This window comes from Xenopus tropicalis, chromosome 10 (genome assembly GCF_000004195.4).
Source record: "Xenopus tropicalis strain Nigerian chromosome 10, UCB_Xtro_10.0, whole genome shotgun sequence".
NCBI lineage: Eukaryota > Metazoa > Chordata > Amphibia > Anura > Pipidae > Xenopus > Xenopus tropicalis.
The window spans coordinates 15764629-15787821 of record NC_030686.2 but is presented as its reverse complement, the minus strand read 5'-3'; positions in this window follow the sequence as shown (position 1 = coordinate 15787821).

Below are 23193 nucleotides of genomic sequence, written 5' to 3'. Positions count from 1 at the left end.
AAGGAAAAGTAAACTCTTCATAAAAGTCCCACTGTGCCCAATAGCTCTCATATATGTAGGTGGGATTTCAATAGAGACGCAAGAGGATTTTTCCTAATTATTAGCACAAGCTGGTGACCTCTGTTCCTGTTATCAGATATAACAGCACTACTATGATATTCGGGTATTTGATTGCAGGTCAGTATTGCTATTATGTTTTGCTTATGGCACAGGCAGTGGCATCACTGTTCTACAACTAGTGAGGTGGCATCACACCATCATGCCCACAAGCAAGCGTTGGGCCAGTATCCATTGGGGCTCCATACACCTGTTCCTGAGTATGTAAACCTATATTTCTGGATATTGACTTTGGCCTATATTTATAATTCTCTTTATACACTGCCCAGACCCCTACCCCACCTGATATAGTACCTGAACTTTGTACCTACTTTGCCTGTCCCAGTCCCTACTTCTCCTCAATCTGCACATCCAATCTCTGGGCCAACAGCCCCAAGCAATAGCACAGTAATCTCCCTATGCAGAATAACGTCAAGATGTCTGATGTGGATTAGCAGGGGAAATTGTGATTGGAGCATTCTCTTGAATATGTAATTAAGACCAGGGCACCTATTTTGTAGAATTTAAAGGAACAGTAACACCAAAAAATGAAAGAGCTTTCAAGTAAATGTAACCCTATTTTGGCTACTGTTGTACTTTTAACACGCAATCACCTGCATGTGACACTACAGGAGCCCTGAGCCCCCGCTTATTATGGGGGACAGGTATGATATAAATGAATGGCGTGCCTCCACCCAGGGTAGGTATAGGTAGAACTCTATGTCTCCTTCCTGGGAAAACTCTATGAGGTCCTCCTTGGACCCGGACTCCCAGCAACTCCCGGTACCTTGCCCCTCCCTTGGGGTAGCTGCTTACCAGGCAGTTGGGGATCCTCAGCATATGAACAGCCAAGACACCGCTTAAAATTGTGAACCAGATGAACTTGTTTATTGATGCAGGCAGAACACTTCAGAGGATGTCACACAGACGGCTCAAGTCACACACTCTCTCGTTGGGCTACCCCCGGTACTTCCACCTAGGAACTCACCCCGGTCCACACGTAGGGCCCCTTAACTGGGAACACTCCCAGGTGCTGACTTGGCTCCTCTTACTACACACTACAGGACCTGAACTCCAGCCATGAATGCTGGGGGGTCTTAACCCCTCTCTCTCCTGTTGGGGCTATACTGCCCGTTCTCTCTAGCCTGCCTGTCACTCCTAGAGTGACCTGTTACAGAACCTCCTGTACTAGAACACAAGCCTGTTGTTGACCTCCTTACAGAGGGGTCCCAGGCAGAAAGACCTGCTGAACATGGGAGTCATTCCCTTTTATACTTTTAGCACAGCGACATCTAGTGGTTGCTGTTAACTTGCAGGGAAACTCCCTTTTAGCACATAAACATCTAGGACCACCTTTAGGTGTCCAAATCACATAAGGCCACCCTCATGGTGCCTGTCTAAAGGGGAACTAATCCTGAAGGGGCCCAATTCTTTGGGGTCCCTACATAATAAAAATATAATGCACTGTTGCCCTGCACTGGTAAAACTAGTGTGTTTGCTACAGTAATACTGCTATCATTTATATAATAAGCTGCTGTGTAGCCACGGGGGCAGCCATTCAAGCTGGAAAAAAGGAGAAAAGGCACAGGTTACATAGCAGATAACAAGTTCTGTAGAATACAATAGTGTTTTATCTGTTATCTGCTATGTGCCTGTGCCTTTTCTCCTTTGAATGGCTGCCTCCATGGCTACATAGCAGCTTATTTATATAAATTATAGTAGACTTTCTGAAGTAAACACACAACTTTTACCAGTGCAGGGCAGCAGCACATTATATTTTAGTTACTTTTATACACTTTCATTTTTTGGTGTTACTGTTCCTTTAAGAAAGTTTAGGTCACTTTGAAGTGCTGTTTGGGCAGTGTCAGACTGGTCTGACCAGGATACCAGGAAAACGCCTGTTGGACCCAGGTGTCAGTGGGCCCTCCTGTTCAACCAACTATTTGCCTTGTATGCCTATGCTACAAACCATTCCCTATTTCTATAGGAGAACAAAGAAGAAATTGAGGGATAGAGATAATATGTAAGAGAAGTGATTAAAAGAGTAAAAGCAATGACGAGAAGAGGGGAAAAATGGTTTGGAGAGTGGGGCCTGTGGTCAAGGGCTTTCTTGAGGGCCCCTGGCACCAGTGTCGGACTGGGACCCCATGGGCCCACCAGAATTTATTTTTCCTCCTTTCCTCGCCCAACCTCTTTATTCTCCTAGTCTATTTTATTAACATGCTAGCATCTATCCTTCCATCTATTTCTCCTCTTTGTTCCCATTCAGAAATAGGGAATGACCATGAAGCAGGCCTAATGGTCAGGCAGGAGGGCTCACTGACACCTGGGCCCACCGGGAGTTTTCCTGGTATTCTGGTGGGCCAGTCCGACACTACCTGCCACCCCAGTGCATCACTGTTCTAAGTGAAACCACACATGCCTGTTTAACTTACATGATAAAAACCTGCCAAAAAAAACATGCTACTTATGCAAGTGCTAGTCACAATAAAACATTAATCCCTTTATGTAGTAAAAAGCGCTACCTTTGTCCAGGAGCTGTAACCCATAGCTACCAATAAGATATTTGCTTTTAAACAGGTGACCAGTAAATTCTACCTACTGGCTGGTATGGGTTACTGCTCCTGGGCAAACTGGGGCTCATTTATAAACACTGGGCAAAATTGCACCTGAACAGCAACCAATCAAATGTGTGAATCATTGTTCAACCTGCAGATGGCTGAAAAAAAGACAATTACTGGTTGGTTGCTATAGGGTACTGCCCATGGGCAAATTTGCCCAGTGTTTATAAATGACCCCCAGTGCCTTTTAGTACATAACCCCCTTAATTATATAAATAAGCCCTTTTTTGCTGTTACTGTCCCTTTAAAAAATGCCCTATAAAAACAAATATTTCGGCTGCCCCAATAAATCTGATGCTTTCGACTACGTCGAGAAGCAGCCACAAATCTCCAGGTTTGTGTTTTGCCGCTCATTCCAGTCCATTTGCAGAGATGGATGCTCCGACACAAGCCGGCGCACAGAACAAATCTTCAGAATGAAGAATATATTTTCATTTTCACTCCGTCTTTTTGCCTTCAGGTAAACTTGTTTCCCAAAGGCAGATATATACCCAACAAGCCTGGGGTTAGCTCCTGTGCAGGCAGAATATCTCCTAATGCAAAGCAGAAAGTCACCGATATCAACTGGAGAGAAATCTAAGCAGAGGAACATTCTGTTATTTAGCTGGACGTTGCCCTGGTCTCAGTCGGACCACAATTTATCTTCTAGGGCTGAAAAGGAGCAGCCAAGTTCAAATCAATTTTTATTAAAGGTGACGAATAAGGAAGGCATTTTTAAAAGGCACAGCTGCCTCCTGCAAACTTTGTCAGGCTTGGCCATTAAACAGGCATAGATTAATAAAGGGAGGCAAAGGGAATGGTTTTGCAGTGCTAAATCTTAACTTTTTGGCATTAGACAGGTGCCCAGCGGGCGAGTGGCGGATGAGGTGTGTTGGCAAGATGCTGGTACACAGCACATACCTTTACCAGCCAAAGTAGTGCTAGACAGTGCCTTAGTGACTTAGTGATGAGACAACCAACCAAAATATATTTGGGTGCTATGACCTGCACCCTTAGCCACCACCCACACCCTCTGCCACACATACACTTGTGAGAAAAAAAACAATGGTGCAAGATGGAATGATACAGCAAAGCCTGAATCCTATAGTAGTTACACCTCTGGTGGCAGAATTGTTTTTAGAGCCTCCACATGGAGATGAAAGAGCCCAGCAGATTAGCAAGTATAATAGGACAAGACATAAGGCAGTATAACACAACAGGATGTCGACCAGCTCCAGGCCCTGGTATTTCAAGTACACATAGGCCCAAACAGCTCCCCAAAGCTCAATAAGTAGCAACTGTCTATGGTATCTTACAGCAGCCCCTCTGGTATCTTCCAGAATATAAAGATTGCCAGACTGGCCTGATGGTGTCACTAGGGCAAAATGAACAACTTACATCAAGTAGAAATCTGCAGTCAGTGTATTTTACAGAGGCCTGTGATCACTTGGCCATCTGCTCAACAAAGGGCCAGTTGGGACATGAAACTATGTTGGTGACCTGTTCCATATCATAACCTGTAATAAATGTGGTTTTATTGGAACAGAGCAAGCACTGTTATCACTAGGGTTAAGTTGGGCAAGATGGGCACAGTAGGGCAAGATGAAGACTGTTAATAGCCAGCTTTGGGTAGAGCAATCAATGCAACAATTTGATTGGTTGCTATGTGTTACTCCACATGGGCCAATTTGCCCAGTGTCGATAAATGACCCTTGCTGTGTTTTTAACCTGTCTTGAACTAGAACATGAACAAAGAACAGGCATCTGGGAAAACACAGAGAAGGCAGGGCAGTCATTGGCAGAGTCTTTACTAGGAAGCAGGCCTGGACTGGGATTCAGAATAGGCCCTGGCATTTCAAGTACACAGAAGTCCAAACAGCCCCCCCACCAGCCCACTAAATGTCTACGGCATCTTACAGCAGCCCCTCTTTCATTTGCCAGAACCCACAGATTGCCAGTCTGGGCCTGCTTACCCTAGAGAACCAATAAAAAAGCTAAGCAAGTATTATCACTTTAAGAAATGACCCCAGACAGAACAGGAAAAATTCTCCTTTTTCATGCCAAGCCAACTGGTACGTAAAGTAGGCTTTGCAGTTATTTTTGGCAATTGGAGTATAGCAGGTTTTTGGTCTGTTATCCACCCCCCACACCAAAAATAATCATCTTTAAAATGAACCCTTTCCACAGATGGAACATCTCCAAATAGAAAATTCAACTAAATCCCATAAATGTTAATTGGGCCAATTTGAACTAAAGATCCAGTAACATTGCTAGAAGGCATTTTATTTGGAATTAAAAATATGTTGACATTAGCTTTGTACAGCTTGCTGTTGCTAAACCCAATAAAATAACAATTGACCTGAGACCGAATGGCTGAGTAGCAATTTATACAACAGGTTTATAGGACCACTAAGCATTCATCCAGAACAGTGCTGAGAAGAGTAGAATACTCATGCTGGTATAGCTTTAAAGTGTCTCTCTGTACAGATGGTAAAATCCTAGGGGGCTGCTGGATTGTGCTTAGGACAGGGGAACATACCGCTCTATGGGCTATACACAATACTAAGCAAATATTTTGGACGCTTGGGCTTCCTCCAACATTCCAAACACCTACAGGCAGGTAAATTGCCCCCTAGTGTGTGACAGCGACAGGGACCCAGGACCAACTGAGGCTGTCTAGTCAATGCTGCCCCCCCTTACCCATTTTTTTGCATCAAAGCTGGTCAGGGGGCGCATCCCTAGTGCACAGAGCACAATTGCACTCTCAGCACTAGAAGAGCTGAAATTCCAATTTAAAATTCTTAAAATTACCAGGAGCCGCTTTTTGCCTCCCCTTTAACTTGCAGGCTGCTGCTGCTGCCTAAGACGAGTTTCCTCAGTGGCAGTAGGGCTGCCACCTTTTTCTTCAGGCCTTGCTGGCCAATAACGTAGGGGTGGGTTTGAAGAAGCAAAGAGCACTTTGGAGCGGATCAGAGGCAGAACAACTAGGGACTACAAATTTACTGGCAAGTACATTGCTGATAAATTTGTAATACTGGCCCCTGCCTTGGCTGGTATTTTACGGACTAGACCAGTGAAATACCAGCTGGGTGGCAACCCTACAAGGGGCAGCAGCACTCCTTTAGGGACCTTAGCTTGTAAGCTCCACTGAAACCGATGGAAATGATATATAATAATGGCCAAAGTGCAAAGCTAAGTCTGAAAAATGAACCAGCAGCAACAGCTTTAAAGATATCCATTAGTACTGGATAGAATTAACTTGTAGCCATTCTGGCTAGGTCCTTCTTCCAGGAGATGAGAGCCACAGACAGTTGTCTCCTGGAAGAAGTACCTAGCCAGAAAGGATATCCAGGACAGCAGCACCCTCAGTTAGCCAGAACTGTGCTCCCTATATCTCAAGTTAGTGTGGTGTTGGCTTGTGCAGCGGAAACCCAGACAATGTGAAATCAGCCATCAGTAAATCACTTATTCTCTGCAGACTCTCTAATTCATTTCTACTGATCCCCAAGTATTAGGTCTCATTTCACCCCGGGCAATGCTTCATTTCATTCCCGCTCGGATTATGACAATTGCTTAATTTCATATTTTTCTTGAAGGACGGCAGTCTATTAACCGTAATATGTGCGGCGCCCCAGCTTCTGTGCGCCTTCCCCACGCATTCACGGCTCATTTGCGCACGATGGCTCATGTTCCGCTCCTTGCCTCGGTCCCTTCCCGCCTTGATCTCGGGCTAGCACAAAAACTTTTATCTCCAAGGAGAACGGAATGCAAAATACCCATTGTAGAGAAAAGAAAAAAAAAACGAAAAGGAAAACAGGCAGAAATAAATTACATTTCTAATGAAAATGTCTGAATTTCAGCCAGATGGAGAGCTTTGAAGACGAGAGGATAATGATAGCTGAAATTAGCGAAGATATATCCTTCTGTCTGGTGGAGTTAGCACCAATATATTCGCTTTTGATGCCTCGCATATTTCAACGACGGATAATTCCGCCGGTGCTGAAGCTAATGGCAATTAAAATTGCTTTATAGGTCAAGGCGATGGCTTCACCTAGAATATCGTGCAATGTTCTAGGCGTCATATTTCCTACAGGACAAAGATAAACTGTTACACGGGGAATAATAAAACGGGAAAATAGCTTGGGACGCCTCATAAATACAAAAGAAAGAGTAGGAGCCGGAAGGGCAGAATGGCGGCTAATAGGCTTGTATAAGGAAGAACCAACTGGGGCCAAGGAAGACACTTTGTTCAATGTCCTTCAACTCTACTGAACTCTTGGATATTCAATTAACAGATTTCTCCTTTAACAAACAGCTTAAATCTCTTTCTCTCTCTCCGGCTTGTTATAAATCAGAGAAATCTGTGCAAAGGAACTGCGTAGTCGGTAGAAAGTACCCAAGCTCTCAGCTCCTCCAGAGAAAGGATTGTAAGGAGAGGCATTTCTATAGAACACTGTGTGACACTTTACAGTTATTTGCAGCAAACAGTCACGAGCGAAATTGTTCGCCAGGGTTCGTTACGAGAAAACGTCCATAGACACCAATGGCTGAAAAAACAATGTTGTGTGGTTGTGCGTCAAGGCATTTTGCAAATTTTTGCCATTTCACAAACATTTTGGTGAAGCAAAATGGGACATATACGCCCATCACTTGCAGCTAGGGATGAATGAATCTGTCCCGTTTCGCTTTGCCGAAATAGGACAAACAGCGAAAATGTTGCGCATCAAAAAAAGAAAAAAAAATTCGCCCGCGACTATTCTTTGGACTCCCACAACTATTCTTTTGACACCCGCAAAAATTTTTGGACACACGTCGAATTTTTCTGCAGCGAATTTTTTCATCCATTCCGCGAAATAATCCGCCAGTGGTGAAACACAGAAATTCGCCATGAATCCATGCCTGGCGAAACATTTCGTCCATCACTACTTGCAGCAAATAGGGATGAGCGAATCTGTCCCATTTTGCCACAAAATTTGCGAAACGCATTTGTTGCGCGATTTTTTTTGACACGTGCCCTTTTTTTACGCGACCGCGCCCAATTTTGATGCGCAACTAGTTTTTCCGCTGCAAATTTTCACTGAAGTTTTGCGAAACAATTCACCAATGGCGAAATGCGGAAATTCGCTGCAAATCCGTGCCTGGTGAAAAAATTCACTCATCACTAGCAGCAAACATTACGCAGGGCCCAGGAAACTAAAGCTGGACATACACATTTAGATTTTAGTCTTCTTCTGATAGATGTTCGGATATCGGTTGTAAGTTGAAATGCAATGATCTAAAACTAATATTAAGACTAAAATTGTAGGATAAAGCCCTAAAAATAAAAAATCAGAGGATGTTCTGAACATAAAATAGTTGGCAGACACCAATCGTCTGCAAGGGGAAACCAACCCACCTACCATTGGGCATGCCTACAGCTAGGTGGGGCTATAAACCACAGACTAGCCTCTAGTTTAGACTGCTAAAGACTGGCAGACTTTAATGCTACTGGGTTAAGAACTGTCCAGTTTCGAACCAAACAACCCACTTTTTGCCCGTCTGGTTAAAAACGTATGTCCCCTTTAAGCAATAAACATGAAAATTGAAATTATCTATGGATTGTTATGAAACAGCGCCCACTAGTGGTCAATTATAGCAATTATCAGGACGTAACAGAAACCCATTGTTTTTGTACTCAACATAATCATTACAAAGATTCATAATCAAGAGAAATGGTTAACCCAATACCTAAATTTCCGTGTTTGCATAAGCCATGGCTTGTGGAGTTTATTCTTTATGGTAAGAGACCCTCTGAAAATACCCAAGCATCTCTCCGGGGGGTTGGAGAACAGCAGGAGAGAACAGAGCCGAGCTCCTACTGATTTCAAATTAAAACCCTTCTGGGGAATTTACAAGATGTTTGCCAGTATTCCTCCACCGGATATTTGCATTCATTTACATTTATATCCACTCTCATTAACACACTTTGCAAAGCTAAAAATGGCGCCATCTGCAGGAACAAAATGGAAGTGCTGTCTTGTGCTCCAACTAAGCCACTGTCTTCCTTAGTTATAGATCAGAAACAGGAAAAGTAGGGAAATAGTTAACAGAAATGTTTCAAACGATCCACCAGCCCCGGAGGAGAGAAACAGGGGCCCCTCCGACTGAGGTTAACAAAGCGAGACCTGTTATTCTCCCAGCGACTACATTAGCATTTGTGCTTTAATTGCTAAATTGTGTGTTAAGGGAACAGAGATCCATCTCAGGCACGCACTGTTCCTTCTTGTACCGGGGCGGTAAGTGGATATTTAACCTACAGGTGAGGAGATGCTATAGGGCCGTGCACTGGGACGAACAAAAATGAATTTTCAGACGCAGTGACAATTCTAAAGGTGCAACCTGCTGAAAATGTTACAGAACGCTCTATTAAAGGACAAGTAAACCTTTCAAACACGTGAATGTAAATGCTATTCTTGCAAAGAATTCCAAGGGAAAATATGTACTGTTTTTATGAATTTTGTTACAACAGCTTCACCTTCTGGTCACTTTCTAAAGCTGGCCATACACTCACCGATAATATCGTCCGAAACCTTGTGCGTGTATGGCAAGTCGGCGAGTTGACCGATATCGCAGGAACCTGCTGATATCGGTCGACTCGCCGATCGGACCAGTTAAAAGATTTTGATCGGGTGCCATAGAAGGCGCTTGACCAAAATCTCCCTTCAGAGCTGAATCGGCAGAAGGGGGTAGAAATCCTATTGTTTCTACCTCCTTATCTGCCGTTTCAGCCCTGAATGGTTTGTGGTTGATTGTACGATCTTTCGGGCGACCGATGGTCGCACGAAAGATCGCAAATCTCCACGTGTGTGCCCACCTTAAGGACTGTGACACACGGGGAGATTAGTTGCGCCGCGACAAATCTCGCAGGTGACTAATCTCCCCGTAATGCCATCCCACCAGCTAGACTGTAAATCGTCGGTGGGATGGCAAATGCGGTGCCGCAATTTTCCGAAGACGCCGAAGTTTCCTCTCAAGGCAACTTCGGCAAATCACATTGCCGTGGATGCCATCCCACCAGCAATTTACATTCTAGCCAATGGGAAAGCATTGCGGGGAGATTAGTCGCCCACGACAACAGAGATTTGTGTCACGGCCCTAACTGTGGTCCAGTGGAGCAACTTGTAATAAGAAAGAAGGCTGTGCTGGTGTTCCTCTGGTTTAGAAAAACATTAGAAACCTTGGATAACTTTTCTTATGTCTTCCCTAACCAGAAGACCAACAGAGCAGCCCTCTGTCTTTCCTCTACTAGAGCATGGTCGTAAACTGACCAGCAGGTGGTACAGTTGTAACAAAAGTCATTCATATTAACACTATATTTTTTCCTTAATTTCTTGGAAACTTACAAAAAAATGCAGGTAAATTGCAAAAGTGCTTAGCAGCGCTCTCATAAATTTTACATTCACTTAAAGAAGAAGGAATGTTGTTTGGGCATTTTACTGCCAATAGATTCACCACAATAGTGCCACCTACAATGCTATATTTATTCAGCAGAAAGCAATTATATACCAGAGTAAAGAGCCCTAGAAGCTCCTTCAGATAGCAGCTGCCATTTTAGCTTGGTCTTGGTAGTTTCCTGCTGCAGTTGGAAGTTGGAAGCTCAGATCACACATTCCTAAGGGAGGGGGAAGTGAGTTCTTATGCATTCTTATGGGAGGGGGATAGAGAGAGAGAACTGAGCAGACTCAAACCCTAAACCTGAAGTAGCCCTAAAAGAGAGGAAGCCTGATACCAAAGAACATGTTCCCAAAAAGGAGACAAGAAATCCTGTGTTTCTTTTGATAGAGGACTCAGTGCAGCTTTTCTGTGAGTGCTTATGACTGTATTTACATAGACCTTACTTAGTTTTTACCTTTTGTTCTCCTATAACTTGCATAACTATAGGGGAACAGGGTCGGACTGGGGGCTGCAGGGTGCCCGCCGGCCGCGTCCCCTACCCCCCCCAGGGGCCCCCACCCGACGTCCTCACCTAGCACGCATAAATTTAACGCATCAGGGGAGGAAGAGTCGGCCGGGTGAGTGCCGGCAAGGGTCGGGTCTGGGCCACCGGGGGCCACTGGCCCAGTCCGGCCCTGTAGAGGAAGCAGAATCCCCACTTGGGGAACAGGAGAACCCGGACCATGGGGTCTGTTTCCTTTATAGCTGTAAGGCAGCGCTCTCCCCAGCTGCTCTCTCACCTACTCTGCAGCTGGGGAGCAGGTGGCATGGACAGAAGAGCAAGTGGAGGGAGGGCCAGAGGATGTTATTTGGACAATTTCCTTCAGTACAACTTGTTTACATGCAAAGCTGTCATTCAACTGATGGGTGGGAAGGAATTCTGCTTTTACCTAGAAGAAATATCCTTTTGATTCCAATTTCTTCTGCGAGGACATTCAAGGCATATCCCTCTACTAAAAGTTCCTTTTTAAGCCATTTCTGTTTTTCTGGACTTTATATAATACCAGACAAACCAACTTTACACAGACTTTTCTAGACTTTACATCATAATAACAGACCTGCCAACCTTACTGGATATATTGGGCTTCAGTAGTTTTTTCCCCAACAACAGGTATAATTTTGAATGGTTAGGGTATGTCAGAAAACCTTCAGATTTCTTCCCAGATGCTGGACATGTAAAAGTGAAGCCCTATCTACTGGGGGCCTGACAAACCTATTTTACTTAGTCTGCTGAAAAGGCACAAAGAAATTCAGATATAAACCAGAAATAACGGCACAAATGTCGAAACTATCAAAAATTCTCATATAAAAGGCTTTTGTTTAGTAAAACTTGCTCTGATGCATAATTTATTGTTTAAGGGAAGGGGCCTTCTTTATCTCCTTCAGCAGCATTTGAATGTCATCTATCAGTCTGATGTATTCCCTTCTGTTGTACAGTGCTGTGGAATATGTTGGTGCTTTATAAATATTGGATATAATAACTTTTACAAGAAAAGTACAAAATGACTATGTATTAGATAATATCACAGAGAACTACCCTAACTAGTTTACAGAAAGCTATAGGGGCCCAACCCTGGCTAAGCATCCCTTTGGAAACAATATGGCACCTCCCACCCATATGTATAAATACAAATTTACAGAGAAGCTGACCACACAATAAGCTATACCCCCATTAATGTACTTTCTAAGGGAAACAGTGTAATCTTTCATGCATCTACTAAATATATATATATATATATATATACACACACACACACACACACACACACACTGTGCCTGCAAAAGAGTTCCCTCTAAACACATGATTGGCACCAGAAAACATATGCTGGCTTAAAGAACAAAGTCCACTGAAAATATGTGGATTTTATGCTTCGAAGGAAATCGTTTTTTGTTTTTTTTTTTTACATGCGGCAGGCTTTCTCCACTGTCGGATGAAAGTGCCTCATCTGTCTGTTCCCAGAATCCCAGCCTCATTTCTCTATTGTCCCCAGATGCAGAGGCTGGCTGTGAGGCAAAACTGGCAGCTTGTCACATAAGTTCTCCCCAATATTATATTATATATATATATATATATATATATATATATATATATATATATATATATATATATATATATATATATATATATATATATATATATATATATAGCAAAAAAAGGGAAAGTTGTGCTCAACCACTAAATTTTAAACCATTAGGCGGGGGTGCAATGAGGTTGTGACCACGAAATACATAGAAACAACAACAACAACAAGAGATCCTCTGCACTCACCCATTATCAATATATAGAACATTAAGACATTTAAGCTACTAAGAAATGCCCTTCCCTTTAAGCAAAACAGGGATTGTTTGTCCATATATTGCAATATAATTAAAATTTAGTGGTTGGGCACAACTTTCCCTTTTTTTGCTATAGCTTATTCAGGAGCAGTGGCCAGCTCCTTGTTGTAGCTCCCACCCTTCCCAGCTGCAGTCAGGTGATCCCAGTGGAGCCAATAAAAGGGCAACCATATGGGGGTTTTAACCTTGAAAGCAAGTAAGTTGCAGGTAAAACTTAGTCCCTTGGCTAAATGTATATTGAAGCAGTAGAATTCTTGGTGAATCGCATAGGTCAGTGTAGGAACTGGTCAAAAGGGATGACTTTGACGCAGTTGGCCAGCTTGAAGTATATTGCAATATATGGACAAACAATCCCTGTTATATATATATATATATATATATATATATACACACCTTTCTGTATATGGTTCCTCTCTGAGCCGCACTCTCTTACAAACTAGCACAATGCACGTACTGCTTTGTACATGACTTTTTTTTCCCCCAATTGTTTATTTAGCCTCAGTTTTAGGTGTAGGGTTGCCACCTCTGCTGGCTTTCTTAGCTGGGCAGGGGGCGGGGGCGACAACACGGGGGCGGGGCTATGACAAGGCGGTCAATATTACGGAGTCCTGCCCGGTTTTCCTAATTTGGGAAACGAGACAGGAGGCTGTCCGGGTCAAAGCCAGACAGGTGGCAACAGTATTTAGGTGTCTGCACCCCCTGGGTGACTTTCAGTCTTGCACAAGCCATATTCTCTATCCTGTATTGCGCTGCCCAATTTTGCACAGCAATCAGTGTAAAAAGCTGGATTATGGAGCACCACAGTCTTGCCCAGGCAGCTCCAATAGCTTTTGGAAATCGAATTGTTACATTTTGTCGATGTTACACATCACTGAGCACTAAAAGAACTGAACTGCAAAATGCGTCAGCGTTTTTCTTTTGTCCTGGCTTGAAGAAGAGCTATAAATGCCCTACCTTGGTGTTATAGGCAAAGCTTGGAACCTCTCATTTTCTAGCCCTTTCTGCCCAGATAGTTTTTGCTTTTTGATAACTGCTTTTGGTCCCAGTATTATATATAATAAAATTCCCAGGTCTTCATGAAATTACTTTTTAAAAAGAAACTACTGTAGTTTTGTATACTCACAACTCCATCATTAAGGGGATCATAACCCTTCTAGAGCAGGGTTGTTCCAGCCAGAGGCTGCTATATTAGAACGGTCACCATTCTCCATAATATTATGATGGGATAAAGCTAGATGGTACTCCAACAATGTCATAAGGATTCTCAGAGAAACACTTCACAATAAAACATTTGCCAGTTCCCCCAGAGCCAGTACAAAAGGGAAGCAAAAAGATTCTTAAAGTGACCCCTAATGGCGCCAGGTCAGTAATCACTGCAGTCATCCTCAGTGCAAGCCACAATGACCAACCTCTACACTCTACCTTCTAAGCAGATATTCCACTCAGCGTCCTTTATGAAGTTATGATGGTCAGTTTGCTTTGAGTACAAGTTTAAAGTGCTAACTTACAGTCTACCATCGCAGTGCAAGTTCTAAGTTTTGATGGACTGTTTCTTTGTGACTGGTAGTTGGAGGTTTCGATAAAATCAAACCTTCTGTGTGTAAGTTCCAATTTATAATTTTCAGTTTCCCTTTTGGAAGTGACTTCCAAGTTCTAATGGCCAGTCTCCTATTTCAGCTCTAGTTCAAGATTCTAATAATCCTTTCCTTACTGATTGCAAGTTTCAAGTTCTGGGTACAGGTTCCAGGTTCTGATGATCAGTTTCATTTCTGAGCTTGTACTTGAAGTTCAAGTTCTGATCACTCTGGTAGAGGTCACTCTACCTCTACCAGAAGGTTGATATTTTTGGTTTTAATTGGACTTGAAGGGAGAGTGGCAATCAAAATGTGGAACTGGCAGAATGGTCATTAAAACTTCCAATCAAAAGTTATGTGGCCAAGTTTTGATGGTGCGAGTGTAGCTTCCAAGTTTTGGACTTGCACTCAGAAGTGATAGTGGCCATCACTTGGAACTGGCACTCAGAAGAAGTGTGGCTGCTAAGCATGTACCTCTTATACAGGGGTGGGCAAACTTTTTGGCTCAGGGGCCACATTGACTTTTAAAATTTGACGGGGGGCCGGGCCAGCACCAGATGCATACATATTGCACCCCCAAGCTGTACCTGTGCCAGCAGCCATCATATTGCCCCCAATCTGTACCTGTGCCAGCAGCCATCATATTGCCCCCAATCTGTACCTGTGCCAGAAGCCATCATATTGCCCCCAAGCCCCCAATCTGTATCTGTGCCAGCAGCCATCATATTGCCCCCAGGCCCACAGTCTGTACCTGTGCCAGCAGCAATCATATTGCCCCAAGCCCACAATCTGTACCTGTGCCAGCAATCATATTGCCCCCAACCCAAGCCCACAATCTGTACCTGTGCCAGCAATCAATCATATTGCCCCCAAGCCCACAATCTGTACCTGTGCCAGCAACAAGCTTCAGAACTTTCCAGGCACCAGCTCTCTGTTTGAATGACGCGCGCTATCCCCTACTGCGCCAGCGTGATGAGCGCGTCAGTTTACGCCAGTTTAAGGTACGTGCCAGCTCCTGGGTGATCAACACACACGCCAGAGAGGGTTGGGGAGGGAGGAGTTCAGGCCCTGGCGCCGCGCTCTGACAAACAGCAGGGCCCACCAATCAGAGACGCCGCCGGCGTCCATGTGATGGGAGGAAGCAGCCCAGCTGCCATTTTTAATACTGGAGGTATGTTTTTCACTAGCAACTTTGGCGGCTTCGGCGGGCCGGATTGAAATCGCGAACGGGCCGGATGTGGCCCGCGGGCCGTAGTTTGCCCACCCCTGCTCTTATATCTGCCTACCCCTCATTCAGGCCATAGGTGAGGAAAATTAAGTTCCAGGAGGATATTAATGCTGGCAGTTTTTCCATCAACCCCCCCAACATGGAACGCCCCCTTCTATGAGCACGTGCCTTTGGTGGGGGGGCTATGCCATGTAATCGAAAGCTCCTTGACTGTTTCTGACTATGTCATTTCTGTTTCCAGCACTGGGTGTCACTAAGGCTTTGGTTCCTCTCGGGGGGCACAGAACTGTAGCTAAGGAGGCCCAATCTCTCTTAAATGCATATGTCTGTAAAAATGTGACGCATTTGTTTGTCATCATTTGTCAGCAGTTGAAATTAGTCATTTCGGTGTTGGCATTTTCCACTGTGCTTGATTTGGGTTGCAACCATTCCCCCGCCCAGGCAACCCAGGCAGGGAGGTTGGTGGTGACATCACATGGTGGTCACAATGATGTCATGGGGTGGGATTTTTGTAATTTGGGAAACTAGGCAAGCAGATTTGACTTCCAAAACCCAGGCTGTCCAGGTCCAAATCAGATGATCAGACCCTAGCTTAAATATACATCCAGTATGTGTAGTCAGTATTCAGTTCTGTAAAAAGGTCAATAATAAATCAAACCTCTATAAGCATATATAGTGAGAAGTAAGTCTGCAAAAACAGCACAAGAAAATGGTGCAGATATTTTTTCATTTCAGATCTTTGCAATTCATCTGGGACCTAGAAAAATTCACAGTCCTGTCTGTCACAATAACAGGAATGTAGCGGCTCAGTTGATACCGCGATTGTCTCAGCTATTTGAAGACATTGGTTATCTGATAAGCGCTTTTCAAGTGCATTAACATGGAGAATGCAGAGAATATTCACACAATGAGGGATACAAATGCCTCTGCTTCAAAAACCTGACAGTGAACTTGGCGACAAAAGAACCTTGAAGAGTCAGATATGAATGAACCAGTGGCAGGGCCAACTCTGTGGGAGTCTTCAACAGCATCAGCACAAAAACAGCTCAGTGTATTAAAGTCGCAACAGAGAACGGGAATGTTCTGGGCGAGACAATTCACACATAACCAGGCACAAATGCTTTTAAGGATGCGCTCAGGCAATGAATACAAGCAGGCGATTTAGGACCTACGCAAGGTCTAACTCTAATCTCTTTTTACAGTGCCAACTTGTTATTTTTCTTTTAACCTAGAGTTTAACTATACATTAGATTATTATATATAATACTTGCCACCAGGGTGTGCCTGTGCCAGCTACTTTGGACGACAGCCACACTTATAAGTGGGCATTTTTGCCTTTCGTTTAGAGCAGATAATATCCAAGATGGGTTCATGTATAAATAATGAACAAAATGGCCCTGTATAGGGAAAATAAATGAATTGTGCCTCCTTAGAGATATTTAACAATTTGCAATAAGAGAGCACAGACACGAGCCAGGCTGCTGCTCCACAGGCAAGGCCTGTTTCTGTCATAGGGCCAATGTGAAATAATCTTCAGGCAGACAGTACCAGCATGGATGAAGATAAAAAGCCTCTACTGTAGACAGTGCTTTTACATCTTTGACAACAGTGAAGGTTCAGGCACACCACAGCCTCCTGAAGCTACTGGATATTTACTAATTAATACAATTCATACTAATTATCACAGTGCCACCTACTGGCATCCACTTTACATTGCAAGTATAATTTCCACAATATAGTAAAGGGACAAAATGCTACGAATCACTTAAAACACTTGCAAACTGAAATAGATACTCATAGTGAGCCTTCTCTCTATCCTGTTGGGAAAAGCCTATTAACCACAATCTGTCCACATGTAAAGTATCCGTGAAAAATGTTGTAAAAACATGGTTTACAAATGCAGTTAATGAAAGATAGTTTGAAGTTCATATTCCCTGTTTAGGCCATGTGGAGAGAGTGTACCCAAACAACAGATCCATTTAGCCTCTATTTTTGAGTAATTCTTTCAACCTATTTCCTCCACAGAGTAACTTGGGGACCCCATCAATAATCTGATATCTTAACTGGTGCACCCAGTGACCCTTCTCTACAAAATGACAGTCCACCAACTGATCAGGTTTTTGTTTTTATTGTGAATTTATGCTCATGTATTCACACTCATGTATTTTTTCCCTACCATCGGTCACATCTACCCAACATGCAGGAGCCCACATAGATTACAAACATTGATGAGCAAGTATAATTTCACTTTATCATGATAGGGATAGCTTTGTGTGAGAAATAAATCACCTCCCCCCCATGGACAACTGGAACAACTATTGTTAAGCAAGGAAAACTTACATCCTTAACCAGCCCCAGGACCTGTTGCCCTTGGTTAATTTCTCTTAATCTTTCTAAGCGAGAAACCATAGTTTTATTCTTCTTTGTATGACATAACAAAGAGGCAACTTAAATTCCTCTATATTGGGAGTCCCATCATTTAGGAGTCCCCAGTGATTACAGATGATATTGGAGATATATGAACTTAGAATATTATACCTTGAAACAAATGCAGGTTGCCTGCCTTGAGTGTTACGCCCACTGCCATGGCCCCCCCTTGCTATCTATTTCTCCACTAAAGGAGCACCTTTTTTTTTCTTTAAGGGGGTAAAGAATAGTGCCTTTACTTGACTAGTGTGCATGCAGGCAGCAGAAAATTATGTCGGAGCAGGGTCGGACTGGTCCGCCGGGAAAAAACACGAAGCCTGTCACCGCCGGTGTCCTCCCCGGATGCGTTTCACTTATGCGCACTCAGGGGAGGATGTTGGGAGGGGGCCCCTGAGGTGGTAGCCCCTGTGGGCCCTGCACCCCCCAGTCCAACTCTATGTGGGAGGAAAGATATATCAACTGCGGACACTACAGACAGATGTTCAGATATTTCATGTACGTAGGCAGCAAAAAAGAAAGATGAGTAAAAAATAAATTGGGGGAAAAAAATATTGAGTTGGGGGAAAAAGTATTAAAACATCATCCAAATACTGAAGAAAAGTGTAGATAAAGGGGAAAGTAAAGCAAGAAACTGTAGGATTCTAGAAAAATGTGCAAAGTGAAGCTTACAAGGCTGTACCAGAACACAGTGTTATAGAATAGACTTCCACCTTGGCAGTTCCACAAGGACTATGGGGTCTAGGGGGGGCCATTTACTATCACGTAGAAGTCAATAGCAAATGTTCTTCCCTTTTCTGGAAGAACTTTCTTTGCTTCAAGACTTTAAAAGGTTTTTGGATTTTTGACGACTTGAAAAATTTTATGTTTTTGCAACTTTTTTCTGCATGTGCTTTTTCAGTTCAGATTTGAGAAATGTCCAACATGCGTGGATGGAAATGAGTTTTATTCGAAACTTTAAAAAGAAAAATTGGAGTTTGAGTCAGGAGGTCCATGACCATTGGAGAAGGAATAGATGTGGTATGGTTACAAACCAGTAATCTTTATCAACATAAGAAAAAAAAAAAAACTCCCCTTCAGTTCTGTCATGATTGTTGCAAAGTTGCACAAAAAGTCTAAGAAAATCATATTTTGTGGTTTTGGGAGAGAAAGAAAACCACAAAATGCTCAATTATCATCACCAACCAAAAAGCGCTTAATCAGAGTTAATAGATCTTTTGCTTCTTCTCGCAGTCTATAAAACATAATGTTCTGCGTTCATGCATGAATTACTTTTCAAATTGTTATGGAATTTAATGGGTTTGAAAAGAAGGCGAGATGCGTATGACAAATGTTAGCTCGCGCTGAGCATTTCTGTAATAATGATGCTCCAAGTCAGAAACGGAACGCCACTGTGTTTATTAGTTCAGTGCTTCCGAGCCAAGCGCTAACCTGTTTGTGCTGACTCCGGAGGAATGTCTGTAACGGTGCAGTCAAAAAACAGAAAGGTTTGCTTGGAGGCTGACTGAATATTTGGCAGCTGGCGTAGAGCTTGGATTCCTTCAGATTTGTGTTTAACTGTCACAGGAACCCAGGCACAAAGATACTCATTATCTCCTCTCCTTTCTGTCTTATTGCCTCTTCCCAAGTTCCATCTCCTGTATGTACACTCTAGCTTCAACCTGGCTATAGGGCGCATCAGTGGGGCGAGGGGGCACTAGGCATGCACCTTTTCTATCTGCCTACCCCTAGTTCAGTGCCCTGGAAATCCTGGAGAATCGTTGGATGCCGGCATAAGGTGTGAGGGGTTTGGGCATTTAATTTATCCTGCCCCCAGTCCCACTCTTAATTTCGCTTGCACATGGGGGTGGGGGGAAATGAAGGGTGCTTCCTTGGGCACATTAGTTATTTGGCCCTGCATTCATATTCATCATTGGTGATCGGCGAAATGGTTCGCCAGGCATGGATTTGCGCGAAACAGGTAAAGAAATTTGCAGCGGAAAAATTCGGAGCGCATCCAAAAATTGTCGCAGGCGTCAAAATAAATAGTCACACGTCAAAATAAATAGTCGCAAGCTTCAAAAGAATATTCGCACGGCAAAAAATTAGTCGTGGGTGTCAAAAGAATAGCCACCGACAATCTTTTTGACATGCAAAATTTTCACCGTTTCGCAAATCTTTTGAAAGATTTGCGAACTTTTCGGCGAAGCGGGACAGATTCACTCATCACTATTCATCATTTCTCTTCTTTGCTTATCTCTTCTTCTAATTTTCATCTACCTCACCTTCCCTCCTGCAGCTCCCATTGACTCCATAATCATTCATATAACATCAGCAAGTTACCCAGTTCCCTAAGGCTACAGTGACCACCTCACATTGACTTTTACATCACCATTTACATGAGGTCAGCTAGTTACATAGCTCCCAAAGGCTAGTGACCAACTGCCATGTTTCCATTGCCATCCTCATCATCATTTTATATATGAGGTCAGCAATTTACCTAGTTCCCTAATAAGGTCACAACTGGGGGCCACCTCCAGCAGCTCCATTGACTTCTTCATCATTATTTACAGTGGCTTGCAAAAGTATTCGGCCCCCTTGAACTTTTCCACATTTTGTCACATTACAGCCACAAACATGAATCAATTTTATTGGAATTCCACGTGAAAGACCAATACAAAGTGGGGTACACGTGAGAAGTGGAACGAAAATCAGACATGATTCCAAACATTTTTTACAAATAAATAACTGCAAAGTGGGGTGTGCGTAATTATTCAGCCCCCTTTGGTCTGAGTGCAGTCAGTTGCCCATAGACATTGCCTGATGAGTGCTAATGACTAAATAGAGTGCACCTGTGTGTAATCTAATGTCAGTACAAATACAGCTGCTCTGTGACGGCCTCAGAGGTTGTCTAAGAGAATATTGGGAGCAACAACACCATGAAGTCCAAAGAACACACCAGACAGGTCAGGGATAAAGTTATTGAGAAATTTAAAGCAGGCTTAGGCTACAAAAAGATTTCCAAAGCCTTGAACATCCCACGGAGCACTGTTCAAGCGATCATTCAGAAATGGAAGGAGTATGGCACAACTGTAAACCTACCAATACAAGGCCGTCCCCCTAAACTCACAGGCCGAACAAGGAGAGCGCTGATCAGAAATGCAGCCAAGAGGCCCATGGTGACTCTGGAAGAGCTGCAGAGATCTACAGCTCAGGTGGGGGAATCTGTCCATAGGACAACTATTAGTCGTGCACTGCACAAAGTTGGCCTTTATGGAAGAGTGGCAAGAAGAAAGCCATTGTTAACAGAAAACCATAAGAAGTCCTGTTTTCAGTTTGCCACAAGCCATGTGGGGGACACAGCAAACATGTGGAAGAAGGTGCTCTGGTCAGATGAGACCAAAATGGAACTTTTTGGCCAAAATGCAAAACACTATGTGTGGTGGAAAACTAACACTGCACATCACTCTGAACCCACCATCCCTACTGTCAGATATGGTGGTGGCAGCATCATGCTCTGGGGGGGCTTCTCTTCAGCAGGGACAGGGAAGCTGGTCAGAGTTGATGGGAAGATAGATGGAGCCAAATACAGGGCAATCTTGGAAGAAAACCTCTTGGAGTCTGCAAAAGACTTGAGACTGGGGCGGAGGTTCACCTTCCAGAAGGACAACGACCCTAAACATAAAGCCAGGGCAACAATGGAATGGTTTAAAACAAAACATATCCATGTGTTAGACTGGCCCAGTCACAGCTCAGATCTAAATCCAATCGAGAATCTGTGGCAAGATCTGAAAACTGCTGTTCACAAACGCTGTCCATCTAATCTGACTGAGCTGGAGCTGTTTTGCAAAGAAGAATGGGCAAGGATTTCAGTCTCTAGATGTGCAAAGCTGGTAGAGACATACCCTAAAAGACTGGCAGCTGTAATTGCAGCAAAAGGTGGTTCTACAAAGTATTGACTCAGGGGGCTGAATAATTACGCACACCCCACTTTGCAGTTATTTATTTGTAAAAAATGTTTGGAATCATGTATGATTTTCGTTCCACTTCTCACGTGTACACCACTTTGTATTGGTCTTTCACGTGGAATTCCAATAAAATTGATTCATGTTTGTGGCTGTAATGTGACAAAATGTGGAAAAGTTCAAGGGGGCCGAATACTTTTGCAAGCCACTGTATATAGTGTTAGCAGATTACATTGCTTACAAATAATTAATAATGAACAGGATCTTGACTTCAATGGCTAACACATGACTGTACAGGGTTAAGTGCTTTTCTGCCCAAAAAGATTATATAATGATATAATGACACTAGCCTAACAATTCTCATTACTTCATCTTTCCTATAGTTTTCTGCCAAATTTTTTTTTTGTATTATGTTTCCTAAGATCCTCCCACCAAAGGTGTAGACAGCAGAGTCACCAGCTTAGGATGCAACTATTTTGGAAAAAGGTGGGGAAGGGCATAATTGCAGATTCTTGTCTCCCCCCTTCTTTTGTAGGTTGCTTTGTGTCTGTCAGACCCAGATTGCTACCCTTGTGACTTAAGGTCCTCATACACAGGCCGATAGCAGCTGCCGATATCGGTCCCTTGGACCGATTCTGCAGCTAATCGGCCCGTGTATGGGCACTCCCGACGGGCCTGCCCGACCGATATCTGGCCTGAAATCAGCCAGATCTCGATCTGGCAGGTTAGAAAATCTAGTCGGATTGGGGACCACATCGCCCAGGGCCAAACGATCGAATTATCCTGGGTTCTCCTGCTATCGCCCACCCGTAGGTGGGGATATCGGGAGAAGATCTGCTCGCTTGGCGACATCGGATGTGTTCACCTTCAGGTTAATTTTTAGTTTGTTCTAGTATGGCCTATTCTTACCAACTTTTTTAGTTCATTTTTTATATATAGTTTTTGAATTGTTTGCCTCCCTCTTCTAGCTTTCAGATGGGGGGCAGTGGCCTCTGTGAGGCTACAATTTTATTGGTAATGTTACTTTTTATTTCTTATATCTCTATGTAGACCCTCTATTCATATTTCTCTCTTTTTCAAACCACTGCCTGGTTGCTAGGTTCAAATGGACTCTAGCAACCAGATAGCTGCTGAAATTCCAAACTGGAGGGCTGCTTAACAAATAATTCAAAAACCTCAAATAATACATTAAGACCAATTGCAAATAATCTCAGAATAGCATTCTGTACATCATACTAAAGTTACTTTATAGGTAAAAGCAATGAGATAATGGGCAGAAACATATATATGTGCACAAAAATAATCCACAGCTAGAGGTTACTAAACCAGCTTTATTTTGCTGGCTCTGTAACATATTGTTATCATGTCATGTCTTCATCAAAGATGGAGTTGGGGGAGCCACAGTGCAAGAAATCTCAGTAACCGGCACCTTGACAGTCAATGAGAGTTTTATGACCTTCAGGACAATGTTATGGCGGCAACTGAATACACAGCAGGGCTGCCTGTTAATTTAATAA